The 16,922-nt window shown below is 43.3% G+C and overlaps 1 long non-coding RNA gene across 1 annotated transcript; it reads left to right on the top strand.

Annotated features, from left to right (window-relative positions):
- The first annotated feature begins 13,845 nt into the window (after window positions 1-13,845).
- LOC108433616 lies at window positions 13,846-16,659 on the top strand. Its single transcript, XR_001858309.2, has 2 exons — window positions 13,846-14,913; window positions 15,490-16,659. It is a non-coding gene; the product is annotated as an uncharacterized LOC108433616 (long non-coding RNA).
- Window positions 16,660-16,922: the final 263 nt, after the last annotated feature.

Raw genomic sequence — 16,922 nt, 5'->3', positions numbered from 1 at the left:
AAGTCTTTAATGAGCATTTTTTATTTCAATTCTTAATTTAGACGGTTTCTTAAGAACATAAATGAAAGTAAACATTTATTGTTGGTGCTTCCACACAGCTTCTTTACTTCATTTAGCACAGTGTTGCAACAATTCAGTGTTTGTGTGTGTGTGTATATATATATATATATATATATATATATATATATATATCATTGTTATTGAAAGGGTTAAGTCTGCTCTAACTCTGCCCTAAGCAGACTTTGCAGCAAGCATAGCTACTGTCCTTGGCAGTTTGCACAAACAACTTGCTCCTCTTATCGGGACAACATTCTGTCCAGAACCATTTGTTCTCTTTCGTAGGTAAGATTATCGTACACAGAGCATAAGCCCCCCTCCTTTGGGCAGTTCCGGTGGTCCGTGAGTGTCAGCTTAGCATTTCATGACTGTTAGACAACTTATTTGGGTCCACCCTGTTTGCTTGTACGCAACAGGGCAGGACGTGTTTGTATAAAAGAAGGAGTGCCCTTCTTTCTTTGTGCAGAAGACTTAATAAACTCTTTGATTGATTAAGAGAGTCGTTCTGTCTTCCTGCACCGAGCGCGCTCGCTGCGACTGAGGCTTTCCACAGGACAGGTGATCCACTCTCTGGTTCCTCTTCATGAACGGACCAAAAACGGCCGGTCCTTTCAAATGGTGACCTCCGACGTGTTCTCTTCACCCAGGTAAGTCCAATTAATCGTTTTTGGACCTCTACCTGGTTGTCGAGATCACCTGGGTGTTCAGAGCGAACCGACCCAGCCCTGTAGGGTGGGCGGGAGTACGAGAGTGAGAGTAGAGAGGGTACATTTAAACCTAAGCGCTTAGTGGGAGACAGGGAACGTCCTATGGTGGAAACTCTCAGTACAGCTCTCACTGTATTTTTCCATACTGGGCACGTCGTTCCAACCAGAGCCGGAAGAGACACCGGCTGCATGGATGCGTAGATGTAATTTGGGCTATTATGTTGATCCATTTTTGTCCAACCTAGCTGGTTGGACCGAAAGTAATCCGCAAATACCCGCATACCCCAGGGATTAATGAGGGCATAGGGGATCCCGGATGAGACCTATCTTACATGAATGAAAGCTATAAATCGTGGTATGACATGAAAAAGGTGTGGGATGAACTGAAGAAACTCTCTTTATGTGTGTGAAGTTTGGTTTTACGCCATCTGCGCTCAGCCTTTCTGCATTCTCTCTTTTGGGTCTGTGCTACTACAGTGATGATATCAGCGGTATTGTTTCCAAAACAAGCATGGACCCTGTGTCCAAATTATCTTTCCCATTCCAGTTCGTATCAGAAGCAGAAAGAACAAGGAGTTTAGGTCAGATACTGTGAATACATCCAACCTGCAGTATGTTAGAAGTAACTCACAGTCTTTGAAACAAAGTGCACAGGTTATTAAGTTAGCTCTACTGAATATCAGATCTCTTACAAATAAGTCTTATATAATTAATGATTTAATTACAACTCACAGGCTTGATTTCATGCTTTTAACAGAGACATTAAACTCATATAGTGCTGATATTGTGTTAACTGAGACGGCTCCACCAAACTTTAACTTTTTAAATGTTTCACGCACCGGCAAGAAAGGCGGAAGTGTAGCAATGCTGTTTAATGATACTTTCCAATGCAAGCAGTTACCACTTGGTGATTTCACATCTTTTGAATATTTAGATGCGATTTTAAAGGGGGCACAAAGAATATTATTAGTAACTGTCTACAGACCTCCAAGGTACAATGCTAATTTTATTGATGACTTCACAGATATGTTATCTTTTATTTCTACTGAATTTGATCATTTTGTTATTGCTGGTGATTTTAACATTCATATTGATAATCACAAGGATAATTACGCCAAAGAACTCTATGATGTACTTGAATCTTTTGAACTTTCTCAGCATGTGACTGGAAGCACACATTGCCATGGTCACACTTTGGATGTGGTTATCTCAAAGGGTCTTAACATTTCAGCCTCTATTAAGGATGTTGCATTGTCTGATCACTACTGTGTATTTTTTTTTTTGAAATGTGGACTTCAATCCACAGCAGTGCCAGGCAAGTTAGGTTTAAGAAAAGACAGATAAATAACAGGACAGCTGCACTTTTTGTTACCAAAATGTGCTCCTCCCCTTGCCAACCATCTGAATCATGACAATACCCTTTGCCCGAGCACAAACTGTGTGGTATAGACTCTATTCTACAGAAACTTCTCTCTTTAGGTGTGGTCGTCCCATGTCAAAGTGCTTATAACACACCGATTAACCCAGTCCCCAAGCCGGACGGTTCTTGGTGATTCACTCAAGATTTTCGACGCCTTAATGACGCCATCGTGCCTATCGCCCCAATTGTGCCTGATGTCTCTTTGATATTGACCTCCATTCCGTGTCAACACGCATTTTTTACTGTTTTAGATGTTAGTTCTGTTTTTTTTTCAGCATTCCTGTTGAACCTGACACCCAGCCGATTTTCGCTTTTACTCATCGCCAACACCAATACACGTGGTCTCGTTTGCCGCAAGGTTTCTGCGACTCGATTGCGGCGTTCACCGCGTCACTCCGAGACCTCATTTCTGACCTTTCCCTCCCCGGGGGTGCTGTGCTCCTGCAGTATGCAGATGACCTTCTGATTTCGGCCCCTGACAGCTCCACATGCACTGAGGCATCTAAACTGGTCCTCATGCGCTTGGCTACCCTGGGCTTCAAGGTTTCACTAAAGAAACTGCAGTTCTGCCTACCACGGGTCCAATATCTGGGTCATGAACTATCTCAAGGTCAACGCCTCCTCTCCGCTGACCGAGTGTCATGCATCACGCAGCTTCCCAAGCCCGCCACCAAGCAGGCTATGATGTCTTTCCTCGGCCTCATCAATTACTGCAGACAGTGGATTCCTGACTGCTCCGCGCATGACAAAACACTGCGTGCCTCCTTCACTCACGAACAGGCCATGACTCATCGCCTCACATGGACTACAGCCATGAACTGTGCAAATTCTGCTCTACTGTCCTCACTGCAGTCTGCACCAGCCTTGGGCCTGCCCAACTACGCTCTGCCATTTCACCTGTGGGTGTCGGAGTCGGGGGGCACTGCTGCTGCGGTTCTGGCTCAGCCCCACGGGGGAGGTTTGCGCCCTTGCGCATATTATTCTAAAACATTGGACGTTACGGCCCAAGGCCTTCCGTCCTGTCTCCGAGCGGTCGCGGCGTGCGCACTAATGGTACAGGATGCTGAAAAAATCGTTTTAGGTCATGACTTGACCTTACACACCTCTCATCAGGTCTGTCAGCTCCTAAATAACTGTTCTACACAGCACTTGTCTGCTCAGCGGCGTGCAGGCTATGAGAACATTTTGTTGAACACCGAAAACCTCACTGTGCGTCCGCACTCCTCACTAGATACTGTCTCTTCCGCTTTAATGCGTTTACTTCTGTTACCACACGACGCCTCCAGTCCCACTCTAGACGTGCATGACTGCGAGACCCGTCTGGCCGGTGAAACTTCTATTCGCCCTGACGTGTCTTCCACCCTGTTGCCTTCTGGCCTAGCATTTTATGTTGATGGATCATGTTCCGAGCCATCATCGGATGGCTCAAGACCAAGATGTCACTATATACACGGACAGCCGTTACGCTTTCGCCGTAGTTCATGATTTTGGGGGAATCTGGCATCAACGCGGTTTCGTTACTACTGATAACAAACCCATTTCCCATGCGTCGCTTATCGAGGACCTGATCAGGGCTAGCTTCCTGCCCTCCCGACTGGCCGTTGTTAAAGTTCGCGCTCACCAGCGTAGTAGCGACCCCGACTCTGTTGGTAACAATACCGCCGACTCTGCCGCAAAACGCGGAGCTCTTCATGGCCCCACTTGCCCTTTTATGAATTCGGCTTCCTTCTCCTGTGCTGCACTCACGGTTGACTTACTTCCTGGTCGTGATCTTGACTGTATTCAGGCCACCGCCTCGGACTCTGATATCAAGCATTGGCTGTCATCGGGCTACGATCCAGCCGTCAAACCGCTGCGCGACGCCCGCACATTGTGTTCTGTTCCTCGTTCCCGATTTTCATGGTATTTCGCATCGGGAACGAAGAGGGGTAAAGCGTGACATGTCCGAATTGTTTTGCATTCACAATTTGAACTCTGCCATTGATCGCATATTAGACCGTTGTCTTACATGTGCACAGAATAACCCAAAACCGGCCGGACCGCACCAAGTTCTTCCTAAACCGGAAACACCTTTCCAAGAATGGCAAATCGATTTCACACACATGACGACTGTAGGGCCGTACAAATATTTACTGGTCTTAGTAGATAAATTTTTGGTTGGACAGACGCGTTCCCATGCAATAAAGAAAATGCAAATACAGTTGTGACAAAACTATGCCAAGAAATCATACCGCGTTACGGTGTCCCCTTAGGAACAGACTCCGACAAAGGCACACCGTTCACCTCCAAAGTCACACAGATGCTCGCGAAGCACCTGAGCATAGACTGGGCTTTCCACATCCCCTATCACCCTCAATCCTCGGGTATGGTCGAAAGGGTTAATTGGACTATAAAAGGGCGGTTATGAAAGGCCATGCAGACGCAGAACACTACTAATTGGGTGAAGGTTTTACCTGTAGTTTTGGCCAAACTGCGGATGGCGCGCACAGACACTCTGGGTGGTCTGTCGCCGTATGAAATTGTCATGGGACGCACATCCAAGTCCGCCGTTCCCCCCAGAGCCGATTTCTGACGCCATGGGAGGGGGAACGGCGGACTTGGATGTGCGTCGCAGCGAGTACACCGCAGGGTTGTTAACTGTTCTGAATGAATACTGGGAGAGGGTCAACCAAACTATCACAGACCCTCCCAGGGTCTCAACCCATGCTTTTAAGCCGGGCGATCAGGTATTGGTCAAGAAATTTGAGAGAAAGGGTTTTTCAGACTCCCCTTTCTCTGAACCCACTACTGTACTCGCTGTCACACGCACGGGGGTATTAACTGATCTTTTTCCACAGTGGATTCATGCCTCCAGATGTCAGTCAGCCCCGCAGTGATGTATATACATGTTAGACGTCTAACTATTTTTGCTTCCTATCTCTAACCTGTCCTGTGTTACAGAAGTATGTTGCAGCTAATATTAATCTTGTGCCTGGTGGAACGTGCTGGCGGATCCCCCATGGATAACGTTTTCTGGCAGTATGCTAACTGGACAGCCAAGCAGTACACCAATGACTCCTGCTACGTGTGTCACCTGATGCCTTCCAGTGTGAACAAGCACTCCATGACTACGGCCCCTCTGGATCTCTCTGCTACTCTGCAGGCTGTAGCACACACCTGTCTGTCTCCTGACTGCTTGAATGTTACTCATTATGATTACCCTCACATTAATTATTCTCTTTCTTTATCACAGGATTTTTGTTCTAAAACTCGCAACACTACAGATCTTGCTACATGTTTGCAGTACATTCTTAAATATGTCCTTACTAACTCCTTACTAACTCCTTATTAACTACTTACTCCTTATTTTGCCATGGCTGTCCCCATTATCTGTATGGTTTTGCTGTTGTTGTGTTTGGGTCCTTGTTTTTTCAGATGCCTCATGGAAAGGGTCTACGCGCTGGCCTCTGCGATGCGACCCCCGCGGCCCGTATACCAGCCTCTCATCTCCAGCACCAACCATATGTATGTGTGTTCTCACGCACCACAGTAACTAGCCCTGTTATGCCTCACCAGTTGGTGAGGCATAAAAGAGGGGAATGAAAGGGTTAAGTCTGCTCTAACTCTGCTCTAAGCAGACTTTGCAGCAAGCATAGCTACTGTCCTTGGCAGTTTGCACAAACAACTTGCTCCTCTTATCGGGACAACATTCTGTCCAGAACCATTTGTTGTCTTTCGTAGGTAAGATTATCGTACACAGAGCAGAAGCCCCCCTCCTTTGGGCAGTTCCGGTGGTCCGTGAGTGTCAGCTTAGCATTTCATGACTGTTAGACAACTTATTTGGGTCCACCCTGTTTGCTTGTATGCAACAGGGCAGGACGTGTTTGTATAAAAGAAGGAGTGCCCTTCTTTCTTTGTGCAGAAGACTTAATAAACTCTTTGATTGATTAAGAGAGTCGTTCTGTCTTCCTGCACCGAGCGCGCTCGCTGCGACTGAGGCTTTCCACAGGACAGGTGATCCACTCTCTGGTTCCTCTTCATGAACGGACCAAAAATCTCCGAAATTAAACCTTTACAGGATAAGAAAAAAATACTTTCCATGTAAGTCAGTGGAACCAGACTGTGTCCAAGTAATGTTGGGCCTTTTTCTTTTTGTCCATTCATCAGGATGTTCACACACACTGTATAAGGCAGAAACACATGTTGACATTCTATGAGTAACTAAAATGGCTAATTGAGATACAATTAGTTTTTGTTTGACAGCAGTGATAAATATAAAGAGAAGCATGAAATCCATTTCGTATGTTTGTGTGTGTGTGTGTTTTGTTTTTCATTTTGTTGTAATGATCAGGAAAGTGGCAGCGAAGGTTATTTTTCTGCAGACCAGCTCTGAGGTGGTGAGTGCCTTCGGGGCAACCCTTGAAAAGAAAGAATGCTGGATTGCAGATGACGCAGGGAAAATCCGGCTACTTTTATATGACGCTGTGATTCCTCGGGTTAGTGTGGACCATTCATATGAATTCTGCTACATCTCCACCTGCAGCCAGGGTGCACTACACTTGACAACAACACGCTCAACCACTGTACAAGAAATTCCTGCCATTGAGGTACCAGAAGCATTTTCCTACAGGGAAGCACCAGCTGAAGTAATCTTCAGGAGCAAAGGCTTGGTGAGTGGAATTGAGCTGCGGGAGAGACGAACCTACAGTCACTGCCGTCAAACGCAAACTGCGTTTGATCGCAAATCGTTAAACCACAGGTGCCAGTCGTGTCGCCTACTACAGAAGACAGCATCGTTTTCTGCAAAGGTTAGCGGCACTGTGGTACTTACTTGTGGAAGTGCAGATGTTCATCTTACTCTCACAATGACTGTGCTGAGGGAATTTCTAGAGTGTAACCAGCTGTGTCATCTCCTCCAAGATGTAGAAAGCATTGAGGAGTATCTCCTCAATACTCCACAGTTGTTCATTGAACATAACGAGGCAAACATGGTGACTTGAATGACATTGGGCACAGAGGTGTCTGGTGGCCAGTCTGAAATGCTCAGCCAGTCTTCCACTGCTACAGGCTGAGTAGACCTTGGAGAGTTAGATTACCGTCAAAATATTTCCCATGTGTGCTGATCACTAATCATGAACTGGAGTTTTTGTGATGTTTTGGAAGAGAAACATTGATGTACCATTTGATGTTATTTAATTTTAATTTTTTTTTTTTTTTTTTTTTTTTATTGGAAGGCAAATGCAGTACAGAGAAAATGTGTTCGGACAGTTTCTTCCATTATTATTATATAATATAACAACAGACAGATAAAACAAACATAACCCCAATTAACCCCCCCACCCCCTCTGGCAGGCAGCTGGTCTAATACGTAAGTCATTTATCATTCAAAATAAAACTGCACATCTACATCCGTAAATCCACACTCATTATCTCGAGGTCACATGTTCATATACCCTTAAATTATCATGTACATCGAGCTAAACATACTCATGATCCATCCCACATAATCACAGTCAAAGTATCCACATTTATTCTGTCAAGGTAACACCGTAATATTCTTAAAATAAGACAGAAAAGGTTCCCAGTTTAAGTAAAACTTTCTCACAGATCCTCTTAAAGTAAATTTAGACTTTTCAAGTTTAAGGTAAAGCATCACGTCCTCTAGCCAGGTAGCAGCTGATGGAGGGTTAGGGGATTTCCAAGCCAGTAGGAGCCTCCTGCGGGCTAAAAGGGTAGTGAATGCGATGATGTTCGATTGCCTTTTGTTAACTATCACGTCCGCCACACCAAATATGGCTGTAAGTGGGCAGGGTTTTAATAGTACCTCAAGGGCTTCGCTTAATGTTTTAAAAATAGTTCCCCAATAATTACTGAGCTGGGGGCAAGACCAAAAAGCATGGACCAGATTAGCAGGGGACAGTGAACACCTATTGCAATTAGCATTAAGCCCAGGGTAAATAGTAGCAAGTCTGGCTTTGCTTAGGTGAGTTCTATGCAGAATTTTAAACTGTATTAACCCCAATCTAGCACAGGACGACGAGGAGTGGACCTTGCTTAGAGCTTCTTCCCAATCCTCCTCTGACAGAACCAAACCCAGTTCCTCCTCCCACCTGGTCTTAAATTTATTCGTGTCCTGAATGTCTAATGACATCAGCTGGGAATATAATGCAGAGATAAGACCTTTGAATTTAAAGGTGAGAGTTATCTTTTCCCACGGTGTCTCCACTGGACTATTTGGAAAGGATTGGAATGTATATTTAATAAAATGACGAATCTGCAAATAATTTAAAAAATGGTTGTTTGGGATGAGGAATTTTCTGCGTAGGCTGTCAAAACTATCAAATACATTGTTTGTGTATAAATCTTTAATACACACAAGACCATTTGAGCTCCACTGCCTAAAGGCTGAATCATGAAGAGATGGTTGGAACATGTGATTTCCAAGTATTGGGCCCTGCGCTGAGGCCATAGTAAACTTATAATGACGGCGGAATTGATAAAAAATTTTAAGGGTGGATAAAACTACGGGACTAGAAGTAAACTGGGAAAGCTTTAATGGTAAGGAAGAGTAAACTAAAGCTGAGAGTGTTGAAGAGTGACATGATTTCATCTCAGACTGACACCAGTTCGTATTGGGTTGATGAAGCCAGAATAAAATCTTTTGGATGTTGGATGCCCAGTAGTAATTAATGAAGCTTGGAAGGCCCATCCCACCCACCTCGCGACCCCTCTGCAGATAACACTTATTAAGCCTCGGTACTTTACCCTTCCACACAAAGAGGATATTGATTGATCAACTAACCTGAAGAACGACTTGGGTATGAAAACCGGCAATGATTGAAATAAATAAAGAAACCTGGGTAGTATTGTCATCTTCACAGATTGTATTCTTCCTGCTATAGTAAGAGGGAGACTGCGCCATCTATCAAACTCAGCTTTCATGTGATTAAATTGAGAGGTATAATTAGCCTCAAACAAAGATGAGAAAGAACGAGTGATATGAATTCCCAAATATGTAAAACCATCCGGGCGTAGGGGGAAAGGGAAGGACTCCTGGCGAATCTCTAGGGCCGAATTATTAATCGGAAAACATTCACTTTTTTGGAGATTCAGTTTATATCCAGAGAAAGCCCCAAAACGACCAAGTAGAGAGACAATTGCAGGACTACTGTCATTTGGGTCAGTCACAAAGAGTAAAAGGTCATCTGCGTATAAAGAAACACGGTGTTCAACACCTCCTCTCTTAACACCCCGGAACTGTGTAGTTGATCTCAGAGCAATAGAAAGAGGCTCAATTGCTATTGCAAAAAGAAGCGGCGAAAGTGGGCAGCCCTGACGGGTACCACGGATAAGCTGAAAATAGTCTGATCGGCACTGGTTTGTCCGAATGCATGCTGAAGGGGAGTGGTATAACAACCTTACCCAGGCTATAAATGTATTGCCAAAACCAAATTTTTGTAAAACCCTGAATAAATAGGCCCATTCTACTCGATCAAAGGCCTTCTCAGCGTCGAGGGAGATAACGACCTCAGGGTTTACAGTGGTGCTGGGGGAATAGATCACATTAGCTAACCGACGGATATTAGAAAAGGAGTGACGTTTCTGTATGAAACCCGTCTGGTCGTCTGAAATTATTTTGGGAAGAGAGAGTTCCAAGCGAAATGCTAGCGCTTTAGCCAAGATTTTCATGTCTACATTTAAGAGAGAGATGGGACGATAGGATCCACACTGAGTAGGGTCTTTATCTTTTTTAAGAAGAAGTGAGATAGATGCCTGTGACAGAGTCGGAGGCAAATAACCACTTCTCAAGGATTCCAGAAAAACTTCTAACAGAAGTGGAGCGAGCTTGGCCTTAAATTTTTTATAGAATTCTATAGGGTAGCCGTCAGGGCCCGGGGCCCTACCATTTTGTGTTGCCATAATGGCATTGTCAATCTCTTCCTCTCCCATAGGTCGGTCTAAATGATCAACCTCTTCTGAGTCGAGGACAGGTATTTCTAAGTCGTTTAGGAAACTTTCCATGTCTGTAGCATCCGTGGGGAATTCAGAGGTGTAAAGAGAACCATAGAAAGCCTTAAAAATGTTATTAATCTCCTTTGGATCATTCGTTATTCTTTGGTCAGCACCCTTTATCTGTGGAATAAGCCTTGAAGCACTTTGGTGCCTTAACTGATGAGCCATCAGTCGGCTAGCTTTGTCGCTGTATTCGTAGTGAATTGCACGAGTCCTGTGTATCAGCTGTTCTGCATGATAGGTGGACAACAAATTAAATCTAGTCTGTAAATCAATCCGGCTCTTATAAAGTTCAGCAGAAGGACTCTCAGAGATTTGTTTATCTAAATCTTTAATAGATTGGGAAATCATTTGCATATCACCCTTATTTCTTTTGTAGACATGTGAGGTATATGATATAATTTGTCCCCTAAGATAGGCTTTGAGTGTGTCCCAAAGTAATGAATATGAAGTTGACTCCTGTCTGTTTGTGTCTAAGAACATGTCAATATTAGTAGAAACAAAAGCACAGAATTTCTCATCAGAAAGCAAAAGGGAATTGAGTCTCCATAAGGGGCGTTCCCTGATGTTTAAGGGAAAACACAGGTCCATCATAACTGGCGAATGATCTGATATAACTATAGCAGTGTACTTAATCTTTACAGTCATTGGGACAAGCAAGCTATCTATAAAAAAATAATCAAGTCTAGAAAAAGTCTGATGTGGGTGAGAGAAGAAGGAGAACTGCTTAGCTGCCGGATTTAAGAACCTCCAAGGATCTACACAGCCATTTCTTTGCATAAACATTGAGAATGCCTTAGCCATGTTAGAAGGAAGCCCCTTCGAACTGGATCTGTCTAGTAGTGGGTCAATGACACAATTCAGATCACCAGAAAAGATTAGTTGATGCGTATTCAAATTAGGTATAAGTGATAGGACTTTATTCGCAAAGCAAACATCGTCCCAATTAGGGGCATAAATATTCACTAAAACAACCGATTTCTGGAAAAGGGATCCAGACACAATGATGAATCGACCGTTAGGATCACTAATTACACTGGATGGATTAAACTGTACCCTTTTAGATATTAGTATAGCCACCCCCCTGGACCTACCATTGAATCTGGAATGGAAAATTTGGTTAACCCATGGTTTACGAAGCCTGTTATGATCGTCCAATTTTAGGTGCGTCTCCTGTAACAATAATATGTCAGCCTCCAGTTGTTTTAAGTGAGAAAATACTTTAGTTCTTTTTACTGGGCCATTAAGGCCTCGTACATTCCAGGATAAAAATCTTACAGGATGACCTCCATCAGTTGCACCTATAGTGGCCATATTACAGGGTCTATTATATGAGACCTTGAAAGTGTACAAACTGTGGATGAGAGTGCATAGGTCAAAGAATGGGCATAAATCAGATACATTGGTAAAAAGAAAAGAGAAAAAAAGCTGCCATGCCAAATCCCAAACAATCCTCCCACCCCCCACACAAACCAAAAGAAAATATCTAACACCCAAAACCTAGATCTAAATCCCCAACAGAGGATGATCGCAGGTATAACTAAACAGTAAGACTTCCAAAACATTCTCTACAACTTCAAACCTAAATGCGGGTGGCTCCCAACTTTGTGATGTCTACACCCGTTATGTATATACATATTCAACCATTTGAAAACAAAAGCTGGAAATCAGAGGTTAACTAGAAAATTAAAGAGTGGGAATAAGCAATACAACCATCAAGCCCAACGTATATAAATTTTTCCATAGTACTAAGAAAATGCAGCTGATGACAATGTAACTGCTGCATAATCAAATAAGGTAAAAGTCATTCAGTACTTTCATGACTCACTGTGACCCCAACACGAACAGTAAAAATCTTTGGCTGCTTCCGGGGTTTCAAAAAGATGTCTTTTCCCCTCGTGAAACACCTGTAGCCGGGCAGGATACAGGAGACCAAACCTGACTCCTTTCTCATAGAGCAAAGACTTCACTTCTTTGAAAGCCGCTCGCTTTTTCCCCAGATCACTGCTGAAATCCTTGTGTAGAAACACACGGTGACCACGATAATGAAGCTCCCGTTTCTGTCGGTTCATAACACGATGTTTGTCCTGAAAGTCATGGAAGAGAACCAGAAACACTCTTGGTCTCGTGTGACTAGTTTTTGCGCCGTTAGACATTTTAGGACCAACTCGGTGAGCGCGCGAGAGTATAAGAGGCCTCGGAAAAAAGTCGCGTCCCAAAACTTCTTCAAAAAATTCCGACATGAATTTAACAGGATCCGGACCTTCCAGGTTTTCCGGGATGCCAACCACTCTCATATTAGATCTCCTTGAGCGATTTTCAAGATCATCTAACTTTTCTTTTAATCGTGTGTTCTCATTTTGTAGCGATGTAATGGCTGCTTCAGCGCTCACCAGCCGGTCACTGTGGTCACTCAGGCCATCCTCAACTCCACGGATTCGCTCGTCATGAGTTTCATAATATGACTTGACTAGCTCCAGTGTAGAATTCACAGGCGATAGAGCTTTTTCAAGTTCGGTTTTTAATGCAGATTGTACAGTGTCTGCCATATCCGTCCGCAGTACCGAGCGGAGTTTTTCCAACTCTCCCGGGAGTGTTGGCGATAATGGCGCTGCCATCATGACTTCGCTTTCTTTATCGCCTGGTTTATTTCGGAGATGCATTTTGCTTGCCATCTTATTAACCGAAGATGCTCCAGGTTGTGTACAGTATAGGATTAATAAGTTACCTCAGTCAAATAACAGGAAAAATAGGTATATTCGAAATAAATGTCGGGAGCCCCTCTCACATGCACCTACTCACGCCATGTCCCAGAATGCCCCTTGATGTTATTTAAGGTTTAATTTATAAAAGTGATTTTATATTTCAATACAGCAATATAAGTTTGTAAAGATTCTTGTCTGTTTAATGTGGCTGGAAATGTCTGTCTTTTTGGTGAAAAGTGTGAATACATTATTGATTTATTTCTAGAGGTGTACAAGTGATTGTTGTGGAGATGTTACATTTACCAATTTCTAACAGTCAGGTTTAATAAATAACAAGCCATACTTTTTTACTGAAGCCATGTATCTTTAATTCTGCATAAAGCCGTGTCTTTTTATAGAATAGTGAAGGTCAGTAAATTGCGCGAGTGGTTTTTAAGCAGAAATTTCATAGCGTTTGGTGAATAAGGCCGTTTGAAGTTACAGAACAGTCAATTACTCCGTCGTGCTTTTATTTTGAAATGATTGTAAATGAGAGATGTGAGAGGAATCGAAAGAAAGGTTTGTTTCAGTGCCTGTTTTCAGATTCCTGCCAGTAGTATTGAAGTGTGGGGTATGAAGTGTTCCCGATGTGAGTTTTATTAAGGAGTTTCCGGGTGGGTTCAAGCAGCCGGTCGCTACAACCGAGCCCAAATTGCGGTGGGTTTTACTGAACAGCAATCCTGCCTTGGGTTCGGCCCAAAGCCCCACAGAACAGTTACTCATAGCTGTATATCTGTCACTTCAACGCCAGCCATGTGGGTTTGAGCTCAGATAGGTGTCCTCATCCTCTAAACGGATGGGTTCAAGCAGCCGGTCGCTAGAACCGAGCCCGAACTGCGGTGGGAGGAGTCGTGCACGCGCGTTAGCTTAGCGTAGCGGCTACAGCGTAAAGAGCCGGAGCGGAAGTGCGCTTCCTGATCTTTCCCACAGCGGTATGTGAGGAATATTAGCTCCCTTGGTTTTTTGTCGTTCCTCGTTGGTTTGTGATGGTTGTTTAGTGCAGCTGCGGGGAGCTGGGGCCGTGGAGCTGTGCGGCCGAATGGAAAAGGGTTTTGTACAGTTCGTGTTGATGGTAGCCGGGAGAGTTTTTACAGGCTGGTGATGAAATGAACCTCAGTAGAGCGCCGAGCTGCTCACGCTTTCCACAAACATCCCTCAGATCATGGACGACGGAAAAATACAGAGTCGACAGAGTTCTGTGCTCTGTGTTTAAGTTCATGTTCCTGCAGAGATGATGGTGTTTTGCTTGTAAAACGCCTTTTTTACTTCCGTTTCCCACCTTTTGCAGTCAGCACTCCGGTGTCAACTGTGCTTGCAATTGGACCAGAACATCTTTATCTGCATGGCAACCAGTCCTCCCACCAACCACAAGTTAATGTGCTCATGACCTCCTATATACAGTAACCTCACAGGCTAATTGCAAGAGGTGGGGAAGTGAGGTAATTGTTGGGAAACAGAGGTCACCTGTAGGAACATTCAAGTGGCTTTTTGTTACAGGCAGGGAGCCACAGCAACATGGCAAGTCCATCTAAGAAAGCTAGAGTGGACACTCCAGCTCCAGGAGAACTGCAGGGTTTCGTCCACAATGTAAGCCCTGAAAAAATCTCAGCTAAGAACAAGTATTTCAGTTTCATTTTACAAGTGAGCCGGCATCAATACCACCGTGGGGTGGTCTTCACTGCTGATAAGCACAGGGAGTTTGAGCGTGCGGCGCAGACATGTACACCTGTTCGGCTGAGGAACGTCAGGAAAACTTTAGGGAAGTCATTTAAATCAATAGCCTAAGTAAAGCTTGAAGTAAGTTTTATAATTTCAGAAGTACAAGTTTGCACCAATGTTGATTATTTTATAAGGTTTTGGGGAAGAGTTCGATGTTCAGTTACATCAAGGCTCATCACTTGAAGTTGGAGACGTAGAGTTCGGGATGAAGCCTCCGCCAGACAGTCGAGTTCTGAAGGTTAAAAATATATTAGATCTTCATGGTCAAACAAAAGTAAGCGAGCATTTATTATGAAGTCTTTAATGAGCATTTTTTATTTCAATTCTTAATTTAGACGGTTTCTTAAGAACATAAATGAAAGTAAACATTTATTGTTGGTGCTTCCACACAGCTTCTTTACTTCATTTAGCACAGTGTTGCAACAATTCAGTGTTTGTGTGTGTGTGTGTGTGTGTATATATATATATATATATATATATATATATATATATATATATATGTATATATATATATATATATATATAATCATTGCTATTGGCAGACAATCTTGTATCTCCGAAATTATAACTTTACAGGATAAGAAAAAATACTTTACATGTAAGTCAGTGGAACCAGACTGTGTCCAAGTAATGTTGGGCCTTTTTCTTTTTGTCCATTCATCAGGATGTTCACACACACTGTATAAGGCAGAAACACATGTTGACATTCTATGGGTAACTGTAAAATGGCTAATTGAGATACAATTAGTTTTTGTTTGACAGCAGTGATAAATATAGAGAGAAGCATGAAATCCATTTCGTATAATGTTTGTGTGTGTGTGTGTGTTTTGTTTTTCATTTTGTTGTATAGATCAGGAAAGTAGCAGCGAAGGTTATTTTTCTGCAGACCAGCTCTGAGGTGGTGAGTGCCTTCGGGGATGCTGGATTGCAGATGACGCAGGGAAAATCCGGCTACTTTTATATGACGCTGTGATTCCTCGGGTTAGTGTGGACCAATCATATGAATTCCGCTACATCTCCACCTGCAGCCAGGGTGGACTACACGACAACAACACGCTCAACCACTGTACAAGAAATTCCTGCCATTGAGGTACCAGAAGCATTTTCCTACTGTGAAGCACCAGCTGAAGTAATCTTCAGGAGCAAAGGCTTGGTGAGTGGAATTGAGCTGCGGGAGAGACGAACCTACAGTCACTGCCGTCAAACGCAAACTGCGTTTGATCGCAAATCGTTAAACCACAGGTGCCAGTCGTGTCGCCTACTACAGAAGACAGCATCGTTTTCTGCAAAGGTTAGCGGCACTGTGGTACTTACTTGTGGAAGTGCAGATGTTCATCTTACTCTCACAATGACTGTGCTGAGGGAATTTCTAGAGTGTAACCAGCTGTGTCATCTCCTCCAAGATGTAGAAAGCATTGAGGAGTATCTCCTCAATACTCCACAGTTGTTCATTGAACATAATGAGGCAAACACGGTGACTTCAATGACATTGGGCACAGAGGTGGCCAGTCTGAAATGCTCAGCCAGTCTTCCACTGGAGACGCCCCGAGGCCAACCCTCCACAAAGCGAATGGAATGTTGCAAACGTCAGTACTGCTGCAGGTTCTGCTGAAATCCAGGAGGAAGACCAAGTACATGATATGGCTCAGGCCCTGGAACTGTTGGAACAAAACCCTTAATTAACCATAAGGCATTTGTTGCCATCAGGTGGTGCTATGCTGGGTTGGTTTAGCTGTCTTGATGCTTTTTAAGGGCCATTTGAGTTTCAATATTGATGCTTTGTGTAACTTGTAGAAATGTAAATGTTGTATTGCAATTATTTGTTTACTGTTTAGTGATTATATTAACTTTTAATGATGTTAAATGATGCTTTTTATTTCAGACGATTTCTGTTTCTATTTATCCTACCAATATGAAGATGGTGTGTTATGTTCATGAAAATGTTTACGCAGTTCATGTGTGTTACTTGCATGTTTACTTGTTTTTTTTTCTTGTTATTAATAAAATGTTTTATAATGTTTCTCTGATATGCATTGATATTTTTTAGGGCAGTGGTTTTATGATGTTTTATTAACATATTGAAGTCTGGAAGTGGCACTTCGTAATGCTGAATCTATGTTTGTGGTGCTGTGGTATCCTACTAGCACGGTAAGCTCATCTCCGTTAGTGGCCACTTGGCAATGTTTGTCCTCATCCAGTAAAATGAGATATTATGCGTTTTGCCATATGATTTCACTTACATATGCGGTTAACAGCATTTGTGGTATCGTAAAATGAATTTAC

The sequence above is a fragment of the Pygocentrus nattereri genome, chromosome 7 (genome assembly GCF_015220715.1).
Source record: "Pygocentrus nattereri isolate fPygNat1 chromosome 7, fPygNat1.pri, whole genome shotgun sequence".
Taxonomy (NCBI): Eukaryota; Metazoa; Chordata; class Actinopteri; order Characiformes; family Serrasalmidae; genus Pygocentrus; species Pygocentrus nattereri.
Note: the sequence above shows the minus strand (reverse complement) of the source record. Positions and strands in the feature narration are given on the sequence as shown.